This window comes from Lissotriton helveticus, chromosome 5_1 (assembly GCF_964261635.1).
Source record: "Lissotriton helveticus chromosome 5_1, aLisHel1.1, whole genome shotgun sequence".
Lineage (NCBI taxonomy): Eukaryota > Metazoa > Chordata > Amphibia > Caudata > Salamandridae > Lissotriton > Lissotriton helveticus.
The window spans coordinates 107,622,954-107,646,252 of record NC_136065.1 but is presented as its reverse complement, the minus strand read 5'-3'; the positions used below and the strand labels follow the sequence as shown (position 1 = coordinate 107,646,252).

At 47.2% G+C, this 23,299-nt stretch overlaps 1 long non-coding RNA gene across 1 annotated transcript in view; it reads right to left on the bottom strand.

Annotated features, from left to right (window-relative positions):
• LOC144752997 (uncharacterized) overlaps positions 1–22,552 on the bottom strand; it is a 148,326-nt gene extending 125,774 nt beyond the window's left edge. Inside the window, exon 1 of the long non-coding RNA XR_013594166.1 lies at positions 22,284–22,552. This is a non-coding gene — a long non-coding RNA (uncharacterized LOC144752997). The remainder of the gene's footprint in view (positions 1–22,283) is intronic.
• Positions 22,553–23,299: the final 747 nt, after the last annotated feature.

The following is a 23,299-nucleotide window of genomic DNA, read 5'->3' as shown; positions in this document are numbered from 1 at the left end:
CCCCCCGAAATTTTTTCCTATCCCCCCCCCCCGAAATTTGGCTCTAGTCGCGCCTCTGCCACCTACACACCGGATTTAAAGGCACGAAGCATTGACACACTTGACTTAAAGACATGATGCAGCTGCACATTCTGTATTTAAATACCTGGTGCTGAGGCGCACTGCATTCAAAGGTTATGATACAAAGGCACACTGTGCCTTTAAAGGCTTGATACAGTGGTACACTGTGCCTTTAAAGCCTTGATACAGTGGTACACCGTGCCTTTAAAGGCTTGATACAGTGGTACATCGTGCCTCAAAAGCCTTGATACAGTGGTACATCGTGCCTCAAAAGCCTTGATACAGTGGTACACCGTGCCTTTAACGGCTTGATACACAGTGGCGGCTCCTCTATAGGGGCGTTTGGGAGCCGCCCCCCTGCTTTCTCGCCGTGCGAGAAGATAGAAACATAAATGGTAATAACTACCATTTGTTTCTGCCTTCTAGCACGGCGAGAAAGCAGAAGTTCCTGGTTGGGGGTGGACGGTCCTGCTCGAGGGCAGGGGGGAGTGGCTTGTCCACTGTTGTTCATACTGACTGTTTGGGCGGCCTCAGGCTACCCAAACAGTCAGTATGAACAACAGTGGCAACACCGCCCACTCTTCCTGTTCTCCATGTATGCTGCAGCATGCATAGAGAAAATGACCCGGGTGGGGCAGCGGCCTCACAATCACAACGCTGCCATTGCAGAATTGTGATTGGTGGAGGGGAGGGAGGCTGCCTTCCTGATGACGAGCGCTGCAGCCAGAAATTTAAAAGCAGGCCGGCGGGAGTCTCGGGACGGTAAGTTTTAATTTATTTTATATCTTTTTTTTTTCCATTAAACCCCTCCCGCCTCCCCCCCCCCATCCCCTCCGCGGCTCGACGACCCCATTTCCACACCCGCCCGTAATGCTGGCCGCGACTGCTGCCTTTAAAGGTACATTAATTCATGGCTTGGGGCAGTGGGGGCTTTCATTTTCCTTGTTTCCTCAAAAAAAGAAAAGCATTTCCAAACTTCAGCCCCATCTGAATAAACAGCTTTGTATTCCTGTCATAGCCCTTATCTTCCTAGCACCGATATAAGTGTTTACATTGGAAAGGTGGAATAATTACTTTCATTACTGGTCCTGGGACACCGGCATCATAAAAGTATTACAGGGGTCGGCACAACCGGAGTTCAACCTTGAAAATCTTTGAGAGATTTTTGTTTAAAGTATGTGATGTTGGGCCTGCTCCAAAAACATTCAACTGACAGCATTGTGTGATGCCTGTCGTGACAAGTATTCTCCCAACTGTTGTTCTGTTTGATGTCCTGTGTGTTGTTGTTATGTTCTGTGTTACTATTGTGTTCTGAGTGATTTCCTGTGTATTACGGTTGTGCTCTGTGTAAGGTCCTGTGTGTTATTGTTGTGTTCTGTTTGATGTCCTGTGTGTTACTGTTGTGTTCTGTGTGATATCCTGTGTGTTACTGTTTCGGACTTTTACGCCCCACTAGACCAGCCGCCACTGTTGATATAGTGGTACACCGTGCCTTTAAAGCCTTGATACAGAGTTACACCGTGCATTTAACGGCTTGATACAGTGGTACACTGTGACTTTAAAGGCCTGATGCAGCTGCACACTGCATTTAAAGGCCTGACGCAGTTTACTCTGTACATGTTAAGACCTGATTCAGTGGTACACTACATTTTAAGGCCTAACACCAGTTCCACTTCGTTTTAGTTCTTGGAAAGAATAAAAAGAACCTCCCCGTAGAACCATGTGCACAGCACTAGCAAAGAGGGAGAGACAACTGCAGCCAGAGCCGCCACTCACCCTCACCGAGGGCTGAGAAGTGAGCTTCGATCAGTACGCAGGGGTATGAAGTGCTACAAAGATAGCATGCAGCACTTAATGCCCTAAAGCATGCAGCACTTAATGCCCTCAATCAGCAGAGCACTGTAATAGTGTCCAATAGGGATTAAGAAATGTTCTGTGAATGACCATGTATGGCAGAGCTGGACCAACCAGGGCATCACTACTAATTACTTCACAGTCCATCAACAGGTCCACAAACTGCACATTCATATCTGGGCGCAAGTGCAATTCAAGAAATAATTTGCTCCCCTCCTGTCCCAGCCACCACTGGTTGGTTTTATTACTAGGCAGGCCAGAATAATACATGGATACCCTTAGCTTGAGTCCATCGCCGACTTGTAAACCTGGGCTTGTGCCAAACTGTGGTGCCTGCCCGACAGAGGCGTACACAGAGATATATCCCTTTATTTCTCCTTGTTACTGCCTCTTTCTATGTGTGATTCCTTGTGCATCAAGCACAGAAAGAGGATCTTGCCTCTTAGGATTGTTTTGTGCACATATGAATCCTGCCTGTAACGCAGGCACCCTTGCAATATGGCGCAATGGCGCCTGCGTTGGCGCAAGGCAGCACACAGTGTGCCGGCGCTGGGAGGGAGCAGAAGAGTGCTGTATATTCATAAAGATGGTGCATTTTCTCTCTCTCCCTTTCAGGCAGGTTGACTTGCTTTGCAGTTATTCTGTGCTGCTTGGTTTACGTTCAGTGTGCACTGTACAGTGCCCTCGGCAAAGAGCCTGGACTGTTTTCCACTTGTTAAAAGCATTGGCCTCTGATTGTTATCATTTCATGTTAACTTTGGATTGTACTGATTAATACTGAATATTTATTTTATATTATTAATTTAATGACTCGTTTTTCTTTATTTTTTTCTCCAGGTGGTTACCTCTGTTTAGACTCTAATGTTTTACTGTCTTTTGGATGTACAATTGCCTCTGTAAAGCAAGTTGACGCACTTCTGCCTTGTTTGCACTATTTAAGGACTCAGCAAAATGCTTGCAGTCTAAAAGTGCTCTATACTTGCAGTATGTGGGTATACTAAGATTGAAGTATGCTAATGCTTACAGTATGATGATATGCTAAATTTGCAGTATGTGGGTTCGCTATAATTGAAGTCTGTGGGTACGCTGTGCTTGCAGTCTGTGGGTACGCTATGCTTGCAGTATGTGGGTACGCTACGCTTGCAGTATGTGGGTACGCTACACTTGCAGTATGTGGGTACGCTATGCTTGCAGTATGTGGGTACGCTATGCTTGCAGTATGTGGGTACGCTATGCTCGCAGTAAGTGGGTACACTATGCTCGCAGTATCTCAGTAAACTAAGCTTACAGTCTGTGGGTATGCTAAATTTGCAGTCTAAGGGTACGCTATGCTTGCAGTATGTGGGTACGCTATGCTCGCAGTATGTGGGTACACTATGCTCGCAGTATGTGGGTACACTATGCTCGCAGTATGTGGGTATGCTATGCTTGCAGTATGTCAGTACACTAAGCTTACAGTCTGTGGGTATGCTAAATTTGCAGTCTAAGGGTACGCTATAATTGAAGTCTGTGGGTATGCTATGCTTGCAGTCTGTGGGTATGCTAAGATTGCAGTGTGTGGGTATGCTATGCTTGCAGTAAGTGGGTACACTAAACTTACAGTATGAGGGTATGCTAAGTTTGCAGTATGTGGGTACGCTATAGTTGAAGTCTGGGTATGCTATGCTTGCAGTATGTAGGTATGCTAAGATTGCAGTCTGTGGGTATGCTATGCTTGCAGTCTGTGGGTACGCTATGCTTGCAGTCTGTGGGTACGCTATGCTTGCAGTCTGTGGGTACGCTAAGATTGCAGTATGTGGGTACGCTAAGATTGCAGTAAGTGGGTACACTAAGCTTACAGTATGAGGGTATGCTAAGTTTGCAGTCTAAGGGTACGCTATAATTGAAGTCTGTGGGTATGCTATGCTTTCAGTCTGTGGGTACGCTATGCTTGCAGTCTGTGGGTACACTAAGCTTACAGTATGAGGGTATGCTAAATTTGCAGTCTAAGGGTACGCTATAATTGAAGTCTGTGGGTATGCTATGCTTGCAGTCTGTGGGTATGCTAAGATTGCAGTGTGTGGGTATGCTATGCTTGCAGTAAGTGGGTACACTAAACTTACAGTATGAGGGTATGCTAAGTTTGCAGTATGTGGGTACGCTATAGTTGAAGTCTGGGTATGCTATGCTTGCAGTATGTAGGTATGCTAAGATTGCAGTCTGTGGGTATGCTATGCTTGCAGTCTGTGGGTACGCTATGCTTGCAGTCTGTGGGTACGCTATGCTTGCAGTCTGTGGGTACGCTAAGATTGCAGTATGTGGGTACGCTAAGATTGCAGTAAGTGGGTACACTAAGCTTACAGTATGAGGGTATGCTAAGTTTGCAGTCTAAGGGTACGCTATAATTGAAGTCTGTGGGTATGCTATGCTTTCAGTCTGTGGGTACGCTATGCTTGCAGTCTGTGGGTACACTAAGCTTACAGTATGAGGGTATGCGAAGTTTGCAGAATGTGGGTACGCTATAATTGAAGTCTGGGTATGCTATGCTTGCAGTATGTGGGTATGCTAAGATTGCAGTATGTGGGTATGCTATGCTTGCAGTCTGTGGGTATGCTAAGATTGCAGTATGTGGGTACGCTAAGATTGCAGTAAGTGGGTACACTAAGCTTACAGTATGAGGGTATGCTAAGTTTGCAGTCTAAGGGTACGCTATAATTGAAGTCTGTGGGTATGCTATGCTTTCAGTCTGTGGGTACGCTATGCTTGCAGTCTGTGGGTATGCTATGCTTGCAGTCTGTGGGTATGCGAAGTTTGCAGAATGTGGGTACGCTATAATTGAAGTCTGGGTATGCTATGCTTGCAGTATGTGGGTATGCTAAGATTGCAGTATGTGGGTATGCTATGCTTGCAGTCTGTGGGTATGCTAAGATTGCAGTATGTGGGTACGTTAAGATTGCAGTAAGTGGGTACACTAAGCTTACAGTATGAGGGTATGCTAAGTTTGCAGTCTAAGGGTACGCTATAATTGCAGTCTGTGGGTATGCTATGCTTTCAGTCTGTGGGTACGCTATGCTTGCAGTCTGTGGGTATGCTATGCTTGCAGTCTGTGGGTATGCTAAGTTTGCAGAATGTGGGTACGCTATAATTGAAGTCTGGGTATGCTATGCTTGCAGTATGTGGGTATGCTAAGATTGCAGTATGTGGGTATGCTATGCTTGCAGTCTGTGGGTATGCTAAGATTGCAGTATGTGGGTATGCTATGCTTGCAGTATGTGGGTATGCTAAGATTGCAGTATGTGGGTATGCTATGCTTGCAGTCTGTGGTTATGCTAAGATTGCAGTATGTGGGTATGCTATGCTTGCAGTAAGTGTGTACACTAAGCTTACAGTATGAGGGTATGCTAAGTTTGCAGTATGTGGGTGCGCTATAATTGAAGTCTAGGTATGCTATGCTTGCAGTATGTGGGTATGTTAATGCTTGCAGTATGCGAGGTAAGCCATGCTTGCAGTATGTGGGTACGCTATACTTGCAGTCAACAGGTAGTCTGTGCTTGGAGTATACAGGAATTGCATGCTTGCTGTCTTTGGATAACTCAATGCTTGCGGTCTATGGTATGCTCAGATTAAGCTTTGAGTAAACTATGGTTGGTTGCATAGGCTTGCCGTCTGGAGATAAACTGGTGCCATTACATGGGTATGAAGGCAGGGTGTATGTGATACTTGCAGTGTGTGTGCACACAATGCTTGCAGTCTCCTGCTACTCCCATATTAAACTAAAGGTGTGCTATGTTTGCATAGACTTTCAGAATGCAGGAAAACTGGTGGCATTGTGTGGGTGTACTCCGGGATGTGATATTTTATACTTGAGGGATAGAGGCGCACCATGTTTTCAGTAAGTAGGCAAGCTCTGCTTCCAGTGTGTGAGTACCCAATGCTTGCAGTCTGTGAGCACACTCTAGATTACACTATAGGTACGGGATGGTTGCATAGCCAGTGGGTAAAGTGGAGGCATTGTGCGGACAAGCTGTGGTGGCAATGTGCAAGTATGTTACGCTTGCAGAATAAGGGTACATTTAGGTTGCAGTACGTAGGTAAGCCATGCTTGGAGTACCTGGGCCAGTGCTTAATTTGAGCCGATTGTTTCCGGTGCTCAACACCAGCACTTGATTCTCAACACCGCACTAATGACAGTCCACCACATGGTGGCACTGTCTATCTAATTTTTAGATGAGCACAAGAACAGGGTTTAATAATTCAATGTATATTAAATATGAATAATACCTGCCACCCATACTATGCTTATAGCTTTGGGAGCCTACAATAATGTGTCTTATCACAGGGGTGTGATGGTTAGTTAGTACTTGTATTGATAGTGCCATTGGCAGCGCTGGCAGGGTCAATGGGCCGTGCAAGCTGCAGTGGCCTCCTGCGAAAGGGCCTGGCACTTACAATTTCACAAACTAAGCACTTTTGGTACGATGCACTTCATCGGTGTGCAGCACTTGCATACACTACTTGTGCAGCGCCTACTTGTAGTGAATGTACTTACATGATGTTACATAGAGTTAAATAGAGTCTAGGGTTTTCTGAAACGGTCAACACGCCTCCCTTGAGGTCCTATCATTTCAGGCTGCCCCAGTTAAAGTGCATGACGCCCTCGTGAACGTGTGTCCCTTCTAACACCCTAGTTCAGACATGACGTTCTCAGTGCTTGGAGTGCACCTGCCATTGAAAGAAGACAGGAGGGAATGCTTGTCCAGTAGAAGAGTGCTTCAAAGCCGTGGCAGCCAATCAGAGTGCCCGGAGCCAGAACAGGCAAAACACTGACCCGGACAGATCGACCAATCAGAGGGCTGCCTGACGCCAGCCCTGGTAAGTGATACAGCAGCAGGAAGGGCACCGCGGCCATAAACGTGTGCATTATAAATCTGTCACTGGGAGGGGACTTCACCCAGGAGCACTCGAGCGTGCACGAGAAACATTCCCACGTGAGCATCCCGTGTGCGCCAAGCGACACGTTTACCACGGACCTCTCAGGAGCCAGCCAGGAACTGTTGGTGTAAAAAGGGCCCACCCCGCTCTGGCTACTTATCTGCCTCTTCTGCCAACTCCAGATTGTGTATGAAATATAGTCTTGGTTCAAACTTCAAAGACGTTCCTTGAATCTGGTGGTTTTCCACGCGGTTATCTCTTTCAGCCAAAGCCCCGATCAGGCGCTCGCCGATATCCCGAATCTTGGGTGAAAAGGGACTGAGGGGAAACCACACCACGAGCCCAGAAAGGGTGAGAGGGGCTGTGCATGGTCTATTTATATATTTATTTATTTATGCGTTTTCATATAGCGCTTACTTTACCCGAAGGAGTCTGAGCGCTTTACAGTAGAACCAGTTACATTACATAAGGACTTCAGAGTATAGGAATTATATATAAAAGGGGCAGAGAACATGTATTACTTGTTGTATCTAACAGGAAACAGACAACCGGGGACATACAGGCAGCTAACGTACCCCAAAATGAAGAGAAGCAGCGGATCTTACCTTTTTGACTTTTGCAGACTCCCGCTGACTCACTTCTGGAAGTCGGGGACCCCCATTGACTCACTACTGGAACCAGGAACCCAAACTTTATTACTAGTGGAAGTCGGTGACCCCCACTGAAAAACTACTGGAAGCCAGGGACCCTCACTGACTCTACTGGAAGCCAGTGACACCCACTGACTCAATACTGGATGCCGTGCAACCCAACTGAATTACTACGAGAAGTAGGGGACCCCCACCAACTCTACTTGAAGCCAGGAACCCCCACAGAATCACTACTGGAAGCCGTAGACCCCCACCAACTCACTATTGGAAGTCGGGGACCCCCACTAACTCTACTTGAAGCCAGGAACCCCCACAGAATCACTACTGGAAGCCGTAGACCCCCACTAACTCACTATTGGAAGTCGGAGATCCCCACTGACTCACTACTGGAAGCCGTAGACCCCCACTAACTCACTATTGGAAGCCGGGGGCCCCAACAGAATCACTACTAGAAGCCGTAGACCCCCACTAACTCACTATTGGAAGTCGGGGACCCCCACTGACTCACTATTGGAAGTCAGGGACCCCTACTAACTCTACTTGAAGCCAGGAACCCCCACAGAATCACTACTGGAAGCCGTAGACCCCCACTAACTCACTATTGGAAGTCGGAGATCCCCACTGACTCACTACTGGAAGCCGTAGACCCCCACTAACTCACTATTGGAAGCCGGGGGCCCCAACAGAATCACTACTAGAAGCCGTAGACCCCCACTAACTCACTATTGGAAGCCGGGGGCCCCAACAGAATCACTACTAGAAGCCGTAGACCCCCACTAACTCACTATTGGAAGTCGGGGACCCCCACTGCCTCACTATTGGAAGTCGAGCACCCTAACTGAATTACTAGCAGAAGCCTGGGACCCCCACTAAAAAACTACCGGAAGCCGGGGACCACCACTTAAGAACTACTGGAAACCTGGGGATCTAAGCAATGTTGTCATTTTTAACATACCTTAAAAGAATACGTAACAAAACCAACATACATGAAATAATACACAAATTAAGAAATATTTTACTTAATTCACTAAAAAACAAAAGTGTTAATTTTAAACGTCAGGTTGGAGCTTTTCAAAATTTGGATTAATTTCTGAAAGACAAAGCAATACGCGTAGACCCTAGTATATAAGTTGCTTTGCTCCAAAGGATGGCTGACCGGTGCTTAAATTGAGGCCACCAATCGCCCATACCAGATTGTCTTTTCTGTGCTTTTGCTGCTCCCTCAAATAAAGCTAAGGACGGTTACATCATTTTTAGCATCCAATTTGAAATTCCTTCGCATTTTCAGAGCATTTTAAAATGTTCAATTTGTCAACATTATGTGTATATACTTTATTAATCTGCTAATATTTTTCTAAACTGCGGATACCGAAGGGTCTGTTGATCACAGGTTAAGGAAATTGACAGCAGGAATAAAGTCTGGACGCAGAGAAGGTTCAATTATACCTTGACCAGGCGTGTCCCAGTCAATGTGACACGCCCTTAAGCGGCCACATTGTCTACACCAGTAATAAACAAAAAACAACAACAAAAGAGTGATCAAGAGTGTGCTATATCAATTCTTTAGCAGTAGTGACTCCTCCAAGGACTGAGCACACAAATTGATACCAAAATGGGAGAAAAAATGGAGAAGGGTTAGTGAGGGGGGGATTTACCAGGTTAGTAAGAAGAACCCTCACTCACCGACCTGGTCGGTGACATGCTTCATCATGGGGTTCCCACCGGGTAGACCGAATGTCTGCCCGGTGTGCTTCAACGCCTGTTTTTACAGCGGATCTGGTTTCTTGTGATTTTAAGTGGTGCAAAAAAAAGGGGGTGGTTATGTGATGTTAAAAGAAAACAGTCAGTGTCTCAAAAATTTTAATTTGAGACGACTGCGTTCGTTAAAAAACGGTGCAGCGGACGACAAATGGTTGTAAATTTTAACCATTAGTGTCCTTGATGTGTGTGGAAAATGTTCAACATGTTTCTGCTCATTGTTGGCTTAGGTCAGCCGAGCTTTCATCAGGACCAATGTGCACCCCTGGCAGTATACACTCACTAAGGTGTATCCTAACTTAGGGGTGTGTAAATCAGTGTACCAGAACTCACGGTTACCAAGGACTATCCTGGAATTTCCCAGCGTCCAAGACCTGTGTCAAAGCGTAAGTTCCTACTTCTGTGGGCTCACGGCGGGGCTATGATTCTTCACGCCAAGTGAAGACTTCTTACTTAAATCACCGCCGGTCCGCACCTCCTCTGCTCCTCAACCCCTTGGCGCCTTCACGTCGTCGAATGGCACTGGCAGCCCCTTGCAGCCAATCCTGGTGCTGCAGGGGCACAGGTTACTCTACGCCCACAGCACACCCATTAGGAGACTGAAGGGCACCTAATGGGCATGCGCAAAAAAGCACGAAAACAAGTGCGCATGCGTGGGCAAAAAATTCACCCTCCGGCCCCACGCATGCGCACTCGTGTTGCTGCCTGCCTGGTGACAATCATGTCAATCAACATGACGCCTCCCGACGTCATGCTGATTGGCATGCATTGTCAGTTCTCCCTCGGTGTCTCCTGCGGGCGGCTGCGGGCGGGGGGGATACGCCCCTATGGACGCACCGCACCTGCTTACTTGGCGACTCCCCTCGTATCAACCTAACTCCGGCAGCATCCGTGGCCCGAATGTTCACACCAGTAATACTCAGAGTACGGCCCCCCATGTCAACTGCAGGCCTGGGCCATTGGCTCAACTCAACACGAACATTCCAAAAACGTCAAATAAATGGAAAAGCTTTTATTTGAAGGTAAACTGAAGACACGGAGCAACAACCCTGTAAAAATATGATAAAGTATTTTCAAAATTCAAAAAGTCCATTTCATTAATATGCAGAACCATATCTCACTGGTATATGAGATTATATGAGTGCATTGAGAAGTATTATTTAAAAAGTGATAGTTTCCAAACATCAATTTAGAAAGATTCATTCTCCCCCCCCTCCCTGACAACAATGCCAATTGTGAACTACGAGGCAAGTCAGGTGTTACTGTACCCTCTTGGTGGACTGGGTTCCTTATTTATATATATATATATATACACATACACACAACATTAATCAAATACAGGAGAAGGTTTTGTAAAGCACACATCCTGAAGTCATGTATTTCAAGGTCTCATATGTAGTAATGAAGAAAAAGGAGGGAAAGTGAAATAAAACAGTTGTCTAGGATCACACAATTTGGTAAAGTGAGGAAGCCAGGATTAATCCCAGGTTTTCTGGTTTCCCGTTGTTATGTTCAGCCACTAGATACATATTTTCAGAGTCTTCTATAGCCACCATACCACCAACAACCCATCCCCCCGCAAGCCAACCCCACTTCCCCTGCCCCAACCACCACCCTGCTGGCATCAATGCAGCCCTCAGTCACATAACAAACCAAGCATTTTAGCTCCTGAGAAAATTAGCGAGTAGCCATGGTCTACACACTAACAGAACACGTGCAAGTCTCCTGCCTATGGATGGAGTAGCTCTCCACCTGAATGTGCATTCTTAAAAAGAAAAGAGCAGTTCACAGACAGTAATCTCTTTAGGGTATCCTGCCCCTCCATAGCCACATCACAGCTTCCATAAGAAATACATTTATACCACAGTGGTGCAATTTTACTGTGTGCGAAAATCCATCAGCAAATGTACGTTCACATTCTGTGACTTCTAGTTGGAATTTACATTCGTAAAATCAAGCTCTTTAAACAGCGAAATCAAATTTAGGAGTGGACCTGGCATTGATGTGTGCAGGGCAGTATTAACCATTATGCAAAATAGGCATGTGCTTAGGGCGTCAAGAGAGGGGGCACCACAGAACTTTTCCATTGCCGGATTTACCATGGACCATATGGTGCAAAAGTAAAACTGCACACGGTGCAGCTGAACCTATAAAGTGGTAGTATACAAAAAGAAACATTATTTTCCCTCTTACTGTAAGTTTTGTTTCATTTCGAAAAATTAAATTGTATTTTGCGGTCTATTATTGTTTATATTTTAAATTAGATATATATGGGCGGGGGGGGGGGGCACCAAAATCTTGTAAGTAAAGTGCTTAGGGCCTCTACATTTCTTAATCTGGCTCTGGATCTGTGTTAACCTTTGCTAGAATGGTTGTTAAGAGTCAGTGGGTACAACTATAGAAATTGAATGTAACATTGGTTTCTAAAAATAATGTTTTTTTTTTGCAATATATAAAAACAACGAACCACCATATACAACAGCAGGCAATTGAACTTTTGGGCCGCTTGCTTCAGTAAATTCAACAAAGCAACAAGCCTGACGTGTCCCGAGGAGCGTTGGAACCCGGCGCGGAGCTCTAATCCCGGCGTCTACACTGTTAAATGTTAAATGTAAATGTTTTTGAGCTTGTAAAGCGCACTGCTACCCGTCCATAGGTCTCCTGGCGCTGTATAACTCTGGGGAACCCGTCCTGGCTTTCCCTGTGGGATGGTCCCTTGCTGGGAGTCCCCAAGGTGGAGCCAGGCATCCCCGGAATTGGTGGGGCCGTTGTGGAGATTAGGCAAGCTAATGCCCAGAGTTGCCGAGTGGAACCCCTGATTAGAGTAAGCACCGAAGCGAGAATTATCGAGTCCGCTGACCAAGGTCCACGACCCTGCCGCGTCGGGAATTGAACCCTGGTCCCGGGCCGACTTCTGCTCTCGGGCCTGCCGCCTCTAACCAGTGAGCCACACTACTCCACTCGAGCACCACAAACCGTGCGAGTCTGTGCAAACCCGCTTTCCCCCTGGGGAGGCGCCATATAAAAGTCCAAGGACAGAGGCGGCTGCTCGGCCTCTGTGACCGGTTCTTTACCGGGCCCAACCACCCTGCCCTTCCGTGCTCCGGTTACAGTCAAAAGGCCCCCAGTAAGGGCTGCTCTGCTGACAGGAGCTACATGAAAGCATATTAAGCACAGAGCAGCCACGCCATTTACTGGGACTCTCCTGTCGTAGGAGGGGGGCTCGCGAGGGTTTCTCCTAAGCAGACACTTTTCATCTTTTACTTCTTGTTTCTCCTAAAATATTTCTCATTCCGATTAAAGTGCCTGGGTCAATGCAACGCTGCCTGCCTGTCTGTCTGTCTGTCCAAAATCCCACGTGTTCCCCCAGTACCCAAATAGAAGCTGCCCGGGTTCCTCTCCGATACAACCGCAGTGGCTTTTAAACATGCACATATGATTCCTTCTAGTGTCAATCAGACTCAAGAGACACGAGCACACAATTATAACACACAATGTATACAAGTATCCTTCCGATATGTGTTGAGTGACGTTTTTGATGGGCGTGCACACACGCACGAGGGAATATAAACAACTGACGCCACCGGTGAGTTCCCAGATACGCACAGATATGTCGCAGATATAGAACCACTGAGTGTGAGGCTGCACACTCACAACGCACACATGTAGATATAATGCTGACACAGTCTGCGAGTTCTCACACTCACAGCGCATAGAGGTGTGTATAACGTAGATACAATGAGTGCGTTGTGTCACACTCACAACGCACATTTGTAGGTATAATGCTGAAAAGGTCTGAGTTTGTCACACACAGCGCACTGATGTAGGTATAATTCGGAGTTTTGTCACACACCCAACGCACACATGTAGATATAATGCTGATACAGTGAGTTTTGAGATGCTCGCACACAAAGCACAGATGTAAAATGTCACACTCACTACGCACAACTGCAGGTATAATGCAATGTGTGAGATATGTCACACACAACGCATAGCTGTAGGTATAATGCTGACAGTCAGAGTTTGTCAAACTCACAACGTACAGATGTGGGTATAATGCTGACAATGTGTGAGTTGTCACACTCACAACGCACAGCTGTAGGTATACTTCTGATAAAGTCTGAGTTTTGAGACGCTCGCTCACAACGCACAGATGTAACATGACACTCACAACGTACAGATGTGGGTATAATGCTGACACAATGTGTGAGTTTTGTCATACACAACGCACAGCTGTAGATAAAATGCTGAAAAAGTCTGAGTTTTGAGATGGTCGTTCACAACGCACAGATGCAACGTGTCACACTCGCAACGCACAGCTGTAGTTATCATTATGATACAGTGTGTAGGTCTTGAGATGCTCGCTCACAACGCACAGATGTAAAGTGTCACACTCACAACGCACAGATGTAAAGTGTCACACTCACAACGCACAGATGTAAAGTGTCACACTCACAACGCACAGATGTAAAGTGTCACACTCACAACGCACAGCTGTAGGTATAATGCTGACAGTCAGAGTTTTGTTAAACTCACAACGTACAGATGTGGGCATGATGCTGACACAATGTGTGAGTTGTCACACTCACAACGCATAGCTGTAGGTATAATGCTGAGACAGTCAGATTTTTGTCACACTCACAACGCATAGCTGCTACAGTGTTTTTCGGGATGCACACTTTGCACAAACATGCACGAGGGCTCGGCGCGCGCGTTCTCGCCTCTCTGCCCCATATCCCCTCTGTACCGCGGGCTCTCTCCCTGTTCTGGCTTCAGATAATTGCTCCAAGGCCCTTTGCCCAAGTTCAAAAGTTCACCTTTTACGACCTGCAGTGATTTCTCACACGTTCCCAATAAAACCTGCCCATTACTAACACCAGGGGGAAATGTCCGAAGCCAATAAAAGGGCCCTCGACAGACCCCCTCCACCAGCAGCACATCCTGGGGCTTGGAGAAGCCGCGCTCTTAGCAAATCTACAAAGAAACTGAAAGCTTCCTGCCCGGGACCCAGGGGGCATCAATCAGATGCTCACCGATTGAGAGGACCCTCAGTGAAAGGGAAGAGGGACTCCAGCACAGGCATGCTCAATGAAAACAGCGCCTAGCGCGTGGCATAAAGCGTCAAGGCACTAATATCAAGGTTCCGGAGAGGCAGGATCGAGAATTTAATTCAAAGTAGCTGAGGGTTCAGCACTGACTTCAAGATTCTGAGGAGCAAAAAACGCATGTCAAGATTCTGAGGGCGAGGCGCATTTTTAAAGATACTGGGAGGAAGGGGGCAGTTTCTCCAGGATTCAGCATGGCCTGGCACGTATGTATGCCAATCCTGCGAAAGTCGGAGCACGTATTCTAAGACCTGGAGGCTTATTTCAAAATACTGTAGGGCTAGGCACTGATTCTAGGATCCCGCAGGACAAGGCACTGATTCCAGGATCCCGCAGGACTAGGCACCGATTCCAGGATCCTGCAGGGCTAGGCACCGATTTCAGGATCCTGCAGGCCTATACATGGATTCCCGAATTCCGCAGGGCTAGGCACAGATTCCATGATTCCACAAGGCTAGGCACAGATTCCAGGATTCTGCAAGGCTAGGCACAGATTCCAGGATCCTGCAAGGCTAGGCACAGATTCCAGGATCCTGCAGGGCTAGACACAGATTCCAGGATTCTGCAGGGCTGAGTGCCGATTCGAGGGTTCTGCAGGGCTAGGCACAGATTCCAGGGTTCTGCAGGGCTAGGCACAGATTCCAGGATTCTGCAGGGCTAGGCACAGATTTCAGGATTCTGCAGGACTAGGCACAGATTCCAGGATTCTGCAGGGCTAGGCACAGATTCCAGGGTTCTGCAGGGCTAGGCACATATTCCAGGGTTCTGCAGGGCTAGGCACAGATTCCAGGATTCTGCAGGGCTAGGCACAGATTTCAGGATTCTGCAGGACTAGGCACAGATTCCAGGATTCTGCAGGACTAGGCACAGATTCCAGGATTCTGCAGGGCTAGGCACAGATTCCAGGGTTCTGCAGGGCTAGGCACAGATTCCAGGATTCTGCAGGGCTAGGCACAGATTCCAGGATTCTGCAGGGCTAGGCACAGATTCCAGGATTCTGCAGGGCTAGGCACAGATTCCAGGATTCTGCAGGGCTAGGCACAGATTCCAGGGTTCTGCAGGGCTAGGCACAGATTCCAGGGTTCTGCAGGGCTAGGCACAGATTCCAGGGTTCTGCAGGGCTAGGCACAGATTCCAGGATTCTGCAGGGCTAGGCACAGATTCCATGATCCAGTGAGGCTAGGCACAGATTCCAGGATTCTGCAGGGCTTGGCACAGATTCCAGGATTCTGCAGGGCTAGGCACAGATTCCAGGATTCTGCAGGGCTAGGCACAGATTCCAGGATTCTGCAGGACTAGGCACAGATTCCAGGGTTCTGCAGGGCTAGGCACAGATTCCAGGATTCTGCAGGGCTAGTCACATTTTCCAGGGTTCTGCAGGGCTAGGCACAGATTCCAGGATTCTGCAGGGCTAGGCACATTTTCCAGGGTTCTGCAGGGCTAGGCACAGATTCCAGGATTCTGCAGGGCTAGGCACAGATTCCAGGATTCTGCAGGGCTAGGCACATTTCCCAGGGTTCTGCAGGGCTAGGCACATTTTCCAGGGTTCTGCAGGGCTAGGCACAGATTCCAGGATTCTGCAGGGCTAGGCACATTTTCCAGGGTTCTGCAGGGCTAGGCACCGATTCCAGGGTTCTGCAGGGCTAGGCACCGATTCCAGGGTTCTGCAGGGCTAGGCACCGATTCCAGGGTTCTGGAGGGGTTGACACCGATTCCAGGGTTCTGGAGGGGTTGACACTTATTTCAATACTCTGCAGCAGTAGGCACCGATTCCAACATTCTGAAGGGCTAGGCAACAACTGAAGTATTCTGAAAGCCGAGGGACCGGGTCTAAGATTCTGAAGTGCGAGGCACTTTTCTATCCTACGGGGCCTGCCTCTCAATTCTTGATTTTACACGGTCCAGTTCTGCAGGGCTTGGTGTTTATTTGTGGATTTCGCTACAACAGGTACACATTTCAACACTCTGCAAGGCCGGGAATTTATTTCTGGATCCTGTGGCACCCAGAAGTTCTTCCTGAATTCTGCAGTCAAGAACTTATTCCAAGAATATGGGCATTAGAAAACTAGATACATATGTTAAGAAAAATACTACATGGCCTCACACCATGCTCTTCTCCTGACAAGGTAATCAACATTGCCACACAACTCCTTGGTAATGTCCTCAGTCGAGACAGCACCTGTTCTTATGAGTAAGTAGGGTTTGCTGGATGCATGAAATGTGGGTCCGTAGAAAATGCTAATTCTGACTTCTAAAGCTATCCATGGTACCCCCCAGCATTTACCTCTTCCAAGATCGCGCTAGCTAGTCCCATTCCTAATATCCCTGCTTTTCCAACCACAACCTTTGCACAGCACCAGAACCGCCAGGTGCGTCATCTTGAGTCGGATGCTTCAGTCTCCTTAGATCTCTGCAGTGGAACTCCCTCACGAACCGATAACTGCTTCTTCCTTCCCAGCTATCAAGACTACGCTCATAACCCATCTCTCTAAATTGGAGACCAACACAGACCGCACTCACATCACGCACATCCAAACCACATCTCGACTGGCATCTTCACGAACTGAACACTACAGACGGACTATGTCTGTAGGTCCCATCGCGTTTGATAAGAACCTCTAATAGTCCTGACCCAATCAGCTATATAGCATGTGTACAGTCATCCTAAACTATCCCAAGAGTCTGGGAATTCAGGCACATATCCCAGGATCCTGGACTATCAGGCACACATCCCAATATTCTAGACAATCAGGCAAACATGCCAAGATCCTGAAGAATGAGACCTTTTTTCCAAGATAGTGAACGATAAGGCATGTATTCCAAAATTGAGGAATATAAAGCCAGTATGCCATGATTCTGAGAGATCAGGCACACATCCCAAGATCCTGCAGGATCAGATATTTCATTGTACTTGTTGATCAGGCATCTCACCAAATGTACGGGGCGGTTAGGCTCATATTCAGAGAGTCTATGGGGTCCGACATTTATCCAAAGGTAATGGGTGATCGGGCATGTGCCCCAAGATTCTGGCCAACCCGGCATCTATCCCAAGATTTTGGTTGATCAGGCACACACCCCAGGATTTCATTCTATCAGGCACACATACCAATAGTCTGGACTCCCGGGTGCACATCCCAAGATTAGGGACGTTCAGGCACACATCCCAGGATTCTGTGCAATCGGGCATGGATCCCAAGATCCTGCAGGGTCAGACGTTTATTTCAAGATACAGAAAGATCAGCAGCAATGCATTCCAAGACTCTGGGAGATCAAGCATGCATGCATTCCAAAACTCTGGGAGACCAGGCATGCATTCCAAGACTCTGGGAGATCAGGCATGCATTCCAAGACTCTGGGGGGGATCAGGCATGCATGCATTCCAAGACTCTGGGAGACCATGCATGCATTCCAAGACTCTGGGAGATCAGGCATGCATTCCAAGACTCTGGGGGGGATCAGGCATGCATGCATTCCAAGACTCTGGGAGACCAGGCATGCATTCCAAGACTCTGGGAGACCATGCATGCATTCCAAGACTCTGGGAGATCAGGCATGCATTCCAAGACTCTGGGGGGGATCAGGCATGCATGCATTCCAAGACTCTGGGAGATCAGGCATGCATTCCAAGACTCTGGGAGATCAGGCATGCATTCCAAGACTCTGGGAGATCAGGCATGCATTCCAAGACTCTGGGAGATCAGGCATGCATTCCAAGACTCTGGGAGATCAGGCATGCATTCCAAGACTCTGGGAGATCAGGCATGCATTCCAAGACTCTGGGAGACCAGGCATGCATTCCAAGACTCTGGGAGACCAGGCATGCATTCCAAGACTCTGGGAGATCAGGCATGCATTCCAAGACTCTGGGAGACCAGGCATGCATTCCAAGACTCTGGGGGGGATCAGGCATGCATGCATTCCAAGACTCTGGGAGACCAGGCATGCATTCCAAGACTCTGGGAGACCATGCATGCATTCCAAGACTCTGGGGGGGATCAGGCATGCATGCATTCCAAGACTCTGGGAGATCAGGCATGCATTCCAAGACTCTGGGAGATCAGGCATGCATTCCAAGACTCTGGGAGATCAGGCATGCATTCCAAGACTCTGGGAGATCAGGCATGCATTCCAAGACTCTGGGAGACCAGGCATGCATTCCAAGACTCTGGGAGACCAGGCATGCATTCCAAGACTCTGGGAGACCAGGCATGCATTCCAAGACTCTGGGAGACCAGGCATGCATTCCAAGACTCTGGGAGACCAGGCTTGCATTCCAAGACTCTGGGAGACCAGGCATGCATTCCAAGACTCTGGGAGACCAGGCATGCATTCCAAGACTCGGGGAGACCAGGCATGCATTCCAAGACTCTGGGAGACCAGGCATGCATTCCAAGACTCTGGGAGTCAGACAAGCATTCCTAGATTCTAGGAGATAAGGTACATATTACAAAATCCTAGAGTATCAGCCAATAATTACAAGATACTGAATGACCGGTATGTAGCCAACGGAATTTTGTAATGAGGCATTTATTTCAAGACCCAGGGAGATCAGGCACACATCCAAGGATTCTGAGAAATCAGGCACATGTCCAAAGATTCTTGCAGTCAGGCACAAATGTCAAAATTATTGGCACTCAGACGTGAATCCAAAATTCTGGTTCATTGGGCGTATAGCTCAAAATCAAACTCTGATTCCAATACCCTGGGTGATCAGGCATATATCCAGAGAGTCTATGGGATCAGACATTTATCCAAAGGTAATTGGGGATCAGGCATGTATCCTAAAATTCTGAGTGATCAGCCATGTATTCCAAGATTATGATTGATCAGGCACATATTCAAAGATCCTACTGCATCAGACTCGTATTCCAAGATACTGCGTGATCATGCTTGTATCCCAAAAGTTTGATCGAGATTTCGCAGGATCAGACATGGACCCCAAGATCTTGGGTGAACAGGCAGGTAACCTAAAATCCTGCAATATCAGATCTATATCCCAGGATACTGAATGATCAGGCATGTATCCAAAGATCATCAGCGATCCGGCACATATCCCAAAATCCTGCAGGATTACAGCCTTATCCCAAGACACCAGGGGTGCTGGAGCGCGTACTCTATGTTATGGGTGATCAGGCACCTATCCCAGGACTTGCTGCCTCATTGTAAATCTTCAAGCCAAACTAAAATTCACCTATTACACCTGCCCAAGAACCACCCACTTTGTTATCGCCTGCTGAGTCTCTGGACTTCCCACTGGTGCGGTAATGTTGTGCTGCTGCAGATCTCACAGGTATAAACCCCGTCAACTGCACCACAATTATACATATTATGTCAAATTCTCATCAGCGCGTACAGGTTCAAGTAGGCCCCATGGCTCCTTCATGTACAAACCACAGCCCTACCCCACCCTCATCCCTACAGCTGCTGCTTATTACAAATGTACCATACTGTTCGTCTCGTTCTCTCTCATATATATATATATATATATATATATATATATATATATTTCCACCAAGAAAAGATTAATGTCCGCACTCGCTCAATCCATCAATTTGGGTTTATTTCACAAGAGACTACAAATAATCCCCTTGTTTGTAGTCTCTTGTGAAATAAACCCAAATTGACGGATTGAGCGAGTGCGGACATTAATCTTTTCTTGGTGGAAATTTAATCGTGGGGACAGTTCATCTCCACTGTCATGCACCGCCCGTGCGAAGAGTGCGCTTGCAATTGAACAAATTGGTGGATAATATATATATATATATATATATATATATATATATATATATATATATATATATATATACATACACACACACACACACACACACACACACACACAGGCATTAGGATTTAACGAAAAGTTGAAATTGGGGTTTTGAAGTTGTATGTTTTTAAAAGCAGATAAAGCAAAATGGTGTATTTTTAAAGTTGACCACTCCCATCACATTGATAGAAAGATGGTGAAATGAAAATATGACTTGAAAAGTGCTCAAACACTTTTCTATATATATATAGGTTTAGTTACAGCTGACTACAAATGTGCATATCTTTTAAATGCTAACCACAAATGTATGTATTTCTCATTTGCTTCACCACTGTATTTTTATGTCAGTTCTCTTCCTTTTGCAGATGATGCACACGTTGCTTATCAGAGTACGCTTGGAAAAGTTCCCTTTCATTCTTCAGGGTCTAGCATCCTACATTCTAAAATAAACAAATATTTAAAAGGGGATTCTGCATGATTAAACCCTCTCACCAAAATTCTGTGCAATTGGCACCTTAACTCAGAATTCTGTGGAGCTGAGCATTCCAGCCACGATTCTGCTAGACAAAACCCCTAACCCAAAATGTGGGTTGGGGGGACACCAGGTAACTTATTCCATGATTCTGGAGGGCCAGACCCTATTGGAATATTGTGGTGTGTCAGCCACTTACTCCAATATTCTGGGGTCGGATTCCAAGATATTGGAAGTGTATCCTTGACTGACCATGCCGGGCTTCACCCTGCCTGACGACATCAAGAATTACCAGAAGCAGGAACTTATTCCAAGAGTCTGCGACGTCAGGCAAGTATGTCATGCTCTGAGGCATCTGCTGATTGGGCAGAACGATGAGGTTAATTCAAGATTTTGGGGGCGAGGCTGTTCGTGCACTTATTGCAGGACAACGTGATCACTGTTGTTTAAATTTGAAGGCAAATGTCGAAATCCTACGGTATATGTGAGGTACTTAAGTTGGTGAATAAACTGCTATGTGAAAGTTTCACAGCATGCACTAGTAGTTCATAGGTCCTACACACTATAGCCTTAAGATGTCGCAGTCACCTAACCTACAACCTCAACTCGGTTATTTAAGGTTCGCTTAATCAATCAATTATTGCTCCGAGAAATTAAGAGAAGAAAAAAAATCACATGCACATTTCCTGAGATAATATCTATTTAATATGTGTCGGAGGCTACATAAATGGCAGGTGGTTGCAGAATACGGACCCTGACGCTCAATCCTCACATGTTTGAGAGGTGCACATCTCACTTAGAGCAAGACATGTTAATACATTTCCCTGCTGATTCCATCACAATGCACTAAAGACGCTTTTGCAACGAATTCCTCTGCCGTAACCCACATACTCCTCATTCTGGAAGCTGATAGCAACTTCCACAAGTAGCAGGATAAACATTCGCATCAGGCTGTGTTGGCTGCGCGGAGATGCGTGGATGCCAGGGCCCTGTTCAAGCAAGGAAAACGCTCCCGTTGACTGCTTTGGACTGGTAAACGCAGCCTTTATCAGGGTTCAATGGGACCAGAGTGATGGGCGCCGGTGCAACTGAACCTGCTGCACGCAGGTCATGATAAATACATAATAGGGGAGGGCAATCGCGTCAGAGCAATATCCGATATGGAGACCAAACCAATAGAATTTACTCATAACGGTAATAATGTGTTTTGACACCAGAGATAAAATACATGTTTACCTGTTATACACGTATTTTATGCTAATGTTCGGACATTGTGTATACAAGCTAGTTCCTTGAGGGTTTCACAATACGTCATCAGGTTATTTTCTTTCAAATTTCACAATTTGAGAACCGGATAGCACATCTTCAATAAAGGTCATGCACGTGGTCCCTGAATAGTATATTTACAATTCAGGCGCCTCAGCACATAATGCAATGAATATCCTATTCAGATAGTGCATGGGGTTAAGCGCCTGCTGCAGAGATCTACGTGTGATTAGCCTGAAAGTCTAGTGCCCGTCTGACTGAGAAAGTTGAGCAGGTTGGGAGGGTGCTGCGCGCAACTAGTGCTGGGTAAAACTGACTACGCATTTCATCCTCCTAGACTGACAAGCCGTGTTGCTGATAATTACAGCCACAATTTAAAGTGCCAAGAGGCAGGTCAGTTTTGAGCTGCATATATGCCCCTTCCAGGGACGTGCACTTACCGCTGCCGGGGGTCAGCTGGTGGAAGGCGCTGGCCATGCTCTGGAGCTCCATGGCTCGGGATACTGCTAGAAGCTGCAGGTAAATAATTCAGCGCTACCTGCCCGGGATCAGCTGCTGCAGCGCCTGCCCTGCTCCATCCCGCCGGGCTGCTGTCACTGAGTGGGGGTCCTCCGCCAGCTGTGCTGCTCCAGGCGCCGGACGCCCCCACCCCTGGTCGGATGAACAGGGAGGCAGGGCTGGCTCCCCGGCTGAAACAGGAGCTCCCGTGCGGTGCCCTGCGCTGCCTGCATGAAACTTCCAATCCAGACCCCCCTCCCCTTCCACCGTGGTTCCTCCCACCTGCCCGCCACTGTCTCCTAGGCGACGGGCTCCCTGGTCACATGGCGGGGGCGCTGAAGCGGCCAAGATGGCGGACACCATTGCATGGTCCATGCGAGCATGACTTGAAGTGGACTATGATTAAAATTATAAATAAAATACACTCCATCATGCCAATGCCCGATTCAGGCGGAATACTCCCGATTTTTGCCTGATTTTTGCCTGCCTTCATGTTGGCTGTTTTCGCCTGAAAATGATACTTCTTCTATAGAACTCTTGGGGGAAATACATTCCCAAATATTTATTTTCAAATCTCTCACTTTGCTCTTCTAAAATGTTGGCATGTATGATAATCACTCCTGCCTTGTATTATACCTACTGTACACCCCCACATCAGCTTTACATTTTCACCTGTGCCATGCATGCACTATATAAACACCAGGGGGGTCTATTATGATAGCGGGCGGACTTCCGCCCGCAATCGCCCAGGGAAATGGGACCGCGCGCTAGGTGTGCGGCGGTCCTGCATGGGCAATTAGGATGCGCCTGCCACACTGGTGAGCACATCCCGCATTTTTTGCATTGCGGCGGGCGGTGCTGTCACCAGAACCCGCCGCATTACAAAAAAGGCACATGTGCATTTGCAAGCACAACGTGGCAGGCACCGCTCGGTGCCTGCCGCGTTGTCCATGCAAAT